Source organism: Athene cunicularia, assembly GCF_003259725.1.
Source record: "Athene cunicularia isolate RWA chromosome 3 unlocalized genomic scaffold, athCun1 chr3_part1, whole genome shotgun sequence".
Classification (NCBI taxonomy): Eukaryota; Metazoa; Chordata; class Aves; order Strigiformes; family Strigidae; genus Athene; species Athene cunicularia.
Genome location: NW_020799097.1, coordinates 105,536,230 through 105,541,837, shown reverse-complemented (window position 1 = coordinate 105,541,837; position 5,608 = coordinate 105,536,230). Strand labels below are relative to the sequence as shown.

General features: G+C 36.8%; 1 protein-coding gene across 1 annotated transcript in view; it reads left to right on the top strand.

Moving 5' to 3' along the window:
• The first annotated feature begins 1,333 nt into the window (after positions 1 to 1,333).
• LBR (lamin B receptor) overlaps positions 1,334 to 5,608 on the top strand; it is a 22,722-nt gene continuing 18,447 nt past the window's right edge. Inside the window, exon 1 of the mRNA XM_026845094.1 lies at positions 1,334 to 1,561. The gene's annotated coding sequence lies outside the window, so the exon portion shown is untranslated. The remainder of the gene's footprint in view (positions 1,562 to 5,608) is intronic.

The following is a 5,608-nucleotide window of genomic DNA, read 5'->3' as shown; positions in this document are numbered from 1 at the left end:
AAACATTTATAATTCTTTAATGCACATACTTCTGACATGACTTACAAATACTTGGAAATTCTGTAAGCCTGTGTTTTCCATAAGCCTTCAGAAAATGGAGGGCTTACTTTCAAGGGCTTACTGCTAGAGAAATTTAACAGTCATCCTGCAAAAATGAGAAGGTAAGTGTCCCAGCAGAAGATACGGTAGCCAAAACTCTTATCTCAAGACCCATTGCTTGGAGAATTGAAGCAACTTCCCTTAGTCAATAATGAGTCTTATTTATAAGTTCACATACAATACAGAAAGGAAGCTTGTTGCACTGTTGTGGAGATCAAAGTGTCAATGTTTTGTTCTCCTTCTCCTGTTTAGAGAGCTGAAGTCAGTTTGCATGTATCTGTATCCCTCTCATTGCTGTGCCCAGCACGGTTGATAGCTCTGGGCATTTTTTTAAAGCTGTTTCTAAAGATAAACATTTTGCAAAAATTCCCAGAATGCAAGTGCTCAATTTACCCAGAGCCATACTGTTTGTTAGCAGGCTGTTTCTTTATAGGGGGTTTTAAGTTCCAATTCAATGTATCATACATTAATATATAATGAGGAAACTTCTTCCATGGTCAAAGGTGGAATCCCTGCCTTACTGAGGTCCGTACAAACAAAAACCTCTATTGATTTAGCTCAGTAACATTCAGAGGTTAATCCTAAATCTCCTGCTCCTTTTTTAAGAACCATTCTATCACTGAAAAAATATGAATAAAATTACATATACTAATCAAAATAGTCCCCAAAGGTGCCTGAGCACATTCACATTCTTTAATCTTCCCAGCAGCTTTAAAAAGTGGATTGTCCTTAGTTTGTCAGTGGCAGTTTGAGAAGCGGAGAGGGGATGTTTTTTTGTCAATGTGCAGAATTCAGTCTGTCTTTTCTCCCAGGTTATGCTCTGTGATCTCAAATAGACAACGCATGTGTTATCACCATCTACTTGGCTACAGCAGGTAACTGCTTGGCTGCCTGTGTCATGAAGACAGCTGCCAGCCAGGAGATTTCTTCTTCTCATGCAAACGGTAGAGGTATTTAAACTAGGCAGGCTAGGATGCTTTGATCATGGATGATACTAGGGAGAATGAGAGAGAGCATATAGTGTTTGTATATATTATAGTCTATATAGTATATGCATACAGTACACATACATATGGCTTTTTTTAACAGATTATAAAAAGCCCCACCTTACTATGAGCCTTATGGGTGTTTCCTTTCACAGAGAAGCAAAGGGCTAATCGGGAGAGGAAATAGACGCCGATTACCCCACCCACCTCTGAAGTCTCTGCTAAAGCCATTTATCATAATGTTTCTCAACCTTCTTGGGTTGGCAGCTTTACAGGAGGACTCGTTTTTGCAACCTCTTTACGGTATCTACCAAGAAAAAAAAAAAAAAAAAAAAAGTTAAAATAACCCCAAAGTAACAATAATACTTGTCTTAAGCACAGAGATGGCTAGGTGTGGTACGGATACATGGGAGCTCCCCGGACAGCCAGGCTGTTACCTCTAGTTGTGGGACTGAAAAAGATCAGCCAGAACTGTTGTAAGTATTTCAGAGCTAAACCAGTTCAGGGGAGTTCGTGGTCAACTCTTATGCCTTCAATTGTGTTAAGGTTGTACTTCCTGAATATCGGAAATATTTGTGTACTCTTCGCTTAATGCTGCCTAAATGGTTTGGTGAATTTGAAGTGGGTTTAGTTCTGTGAAAGATAGGTACTGGTATCAGAATTGTCTTTTTAAAATATTTATATTTTTTTAAAAAATGAAAATTTGCATCTTATTACATTAAAAGAGATAAGTAGATGGGACAGAAACTGTGTAAAAATGACTGTAAGAACTTTATTTGCCTGGTCAATAAAAGTTTAGTTAATTTTTTGGTGTTTATTGGAATGAGAAGACTTCTGAGATGGGATTTATTTTACTTGTCAGCCACAAACATTTTCATGTCAAATGAAAAATCAGAAGGGAAAAAGTGCAAGATAGACATTGACCATGCAAACATTCTTATGTAACAATGAAAAATAAAGGTCAAAGAATTTCTAGTAAAATTTAATGTTTCAGCAAGTGTTTACAGATCATTAATCAAAAGAAGACAGGTTGGATATAACCTGAATTCAGTTCCATAGCCTTACCTGAGGGGTCTACTGAGACCCGAGTTTTCATATGGCATTGAGAAAGCACACAGTTATGATGTATTAGCTTAAACATCCATACACACAGGAATACCAGTAATTTATAGTATCACAGGCAGGAATAACCTGATTAATAACAGTTCAGGGGACTCAAATGGTCACCAATTCTGAACTGCAAGTATTTTTTTAAATAGCTTTTATTAAATTAAAGATAACTCAGTATCTTGGGATGCTACATTCAGTGCCTCATAGAGGGGTGCACTATTTGGAGAGAGGGCCTTTGTAAATCCAACTGGTTCTCCCAAGGCCAGTCGGTAGAACTGAACTTCCAGAGACTACTTAAGTATATAACACCGTGCAAGTAAGCATGGCCTATAGAGGCCTTCCTAGCTGCTAATTAGAGCTATTTGAGCCTTCAATCCTGCAGGAAATCTCAAATTCCGCTTTGACAATACTCAGATTTTACAGACTATTATTCAGATTAAATTTCTACATAGACAACTATTTTATATTTTCTCTTAAATTCAAGCACTTTTTACTGCTAAGTGTGTCCTGAGGAGGCTTGAGAATCATAACTTACATCTGAAGCAATTTTTCCTGGCCCTTGCTGGAAAAGAGTAAGATAATCCCATTTTTGGTTATGACTATTGTTTTCCACCGTTTTCCTGAGTCTTGTCACAATTAACACCCACCACCCAGTACTTTTTGAATGGTTTCTTCCCAAATCTCTGCCCTTCTTTCTACCTCCAGGTGAAGAGTATTTCAGAGGTAGGAATTGGAAAGGTGGCAGGCAGCCTCGGTGAGACCAGCTCCAGCACCAGAGCCCTCTTACACTGAAATCTAAAGGAGAATTGAGGGTTTAATTTTGAAAGATCAACATCTTACCCGGACACAGCTGTTGTAGTGTTCTCGGGCAGATGTGATATTGTAGTGCCTAATACTTATCGTTAAAATAAAAGCCTGGAGAATTTTCTTCTCAGTTTTATATTGTGGGATGGAGATGCTTTATGTGTAGACTGGCAAATTCCTCTGCTTCCGAGTCCTTTATACAGACGCTGAAAACCTAACCTGCAGCAGTGCACAGGTAATATCATTTTGATGGTGATGGTTTGACCGGATTTAACATTTTTCCCATTTAATATTTGAACTGTGATGGTTCCATAACTATTTCCGAAATAATCTCTCAAATGTCTACCAATTATCAACAGGTTCACTGGCAGAACTGCAATGAACAGTTCTTAATGGCCCAATAGCTTTCCAATCCAGGTTCAATAAACAACCCCCAAACCAAACCTCTGAAGGCATGCTTAATCGCTAAATGAGATTACAACTGAAAACCTTCATATTTAATCATATTAATTGTAGGCTGCTGTTCCCAACAGAATGAAGCAGGCTCATTTCAAGCATTAGTTTCTGTAATTAAGACATCTACCGAAAACAGTTCTTAACATTATAATTGTAAACTGTGCAGTAGTAATAAAGAAAGATCTTATCTGGAACCAAAAACATTCATTATCTGAAGCCAGAAATGAAGCTTCAGTTGCATTCTTTTGCATAGCAAATTATCAAATGTCTTTCTTGCTTAACGCAACTAAAGTACAAATTTATTCTGACTGCATTTATTTACATCTATGCTTAAACATGACTCTGGTTTGACTGACTAATTTTTAATCCCATTTAGACACCTCTTACTGCATCAGGTAGTGAAATATATAATGAATGCATGAAGAAAATACAACCTGACTTATTTGGTATAAAAAAAGGGGGGGAGGGGAGATACAAAGTCAAACAAAAACAAAAATTATGTGGGTAAAAATTCAAGGCCAAACTAAGCAGAATAAATAGTAAGCTACACTTTTTAAAATAATTCACATATGAAGGCCCCGTTCTTGCATTCACCTAGGTAGAAAGCTTGTCATACTCTTAATTCAAACATTATAGCTAGAAACTTAAAAAAAAAAAAAATCACAAATTTGTGAGCAAATAAATAACAGTAAATCTCAGAGAAGTTAAGCCTGTGGTTACCATAGGCCCTATTTATGCCTTTTCGGTTGTGGCTGTGGTTTTGGGGTATTTTATTGTTTTGTGCTGTTGTTGTTACTGGGGTTTTTTAATCTGAGATTTTTGCTGTGTCTGTGCTGTATTGCCAGTCTTCTGTATTGGAAAACGGTGGTCATGTCCTTCAGGAATTTTCCTTGATTTGGGAAGCTTTATTAGCCCAGAATATGACTCCTCAGCCTGTGTCAGAATTTAGAGTTTGGGAAGTCAATAAAGATTGTACAAACACAAACAGGTCCGTATTTCATGCTTAAAGGACTTAGTATTTTTTAAGATCCAAACACTTGAAACAAGTTATCTTACATTAAAACTCACTGCACATGACAACACAAACTTTTTCACAACCTGTTTTTCTTCTGCTTGTGGAAGTATTACTTAGACTTCCTGATTTCAAAACCTGCCAGGAACTTGAATGGCCTTTCTGGAAAAGTTGCCTCAAAAGGACAGTGGTAACCACACACGGCTGCTTTTTTTTTTTCCTCCAAATACTCTTAAAATTGTTGGGTTAAACAAGATGGTAAATTATGAATTGAATGTAAATATTACTTTTTCCCCTTTCTGTTGCTTATTTGATTAGGTTTTCAAAGATTAACTTCTAAGTTCTCCTACTGAAAAATCTGGGTCAGCCTTCTGCAGTTGTGTATGCATTTTAATTAGAGACATGTGCTATGAGAAAGACAGCTTTCCTCAGGGAGTTTCTCTCGTGTAAGAAAACAAAACACAACCAAACAACAAAACAAATAGAATTGCCAAAAGAAGAATCAGTCGTGGTATGAGACTGAATCTAATCAACAGTTCTGATAAAGGTGAAGAAAGATTAGGAGGTTTGAGGAAGGCAGATCATAAGTGCATGATTATGCAAAAGGGCAGAAGTTGAGTGAGTATTATGAGGATATTTTTTCCTATGCATAGTTCACAACATAGTTCTCTACCTCTTCTGATCACTGAAGAAAGAAAAATCCGTACTGCTGCTGCAGCACCATAGTTTGGAAGGAAGTGTCAATTTGCTGTGACAGTTCATGCTAGGCAGGCAGGATTTTTCCTTTTATGGTGAATTTTGGGGACTGGTAACTGCTTAATTATTTGAAAGAAATGCAATAGTATTAAAAAGGAAAATGATAATGTAAGTTTATCCTGGTGATTGATTACTATCTGCTTATTAGCAGAAATAAGGTGTCCTAGCTTCTGGAAAATATATGGGTTTTGATAAATTTAGTAACTTTTCTGTAATGTGATGAATTTCCCATTTTGTGTTAGACTAATCAGGTAGGGTGTAGATGAGGTTATTACTAATGAAAGCCGGTATAGAACTTCAAATGTGGATCAGCTTGTAAGTTTTCTCTTATTTCTGTGGTTTTCTTCAAGTCCTTTTAAATTTTCTTTAGACTAATGACAGTTAA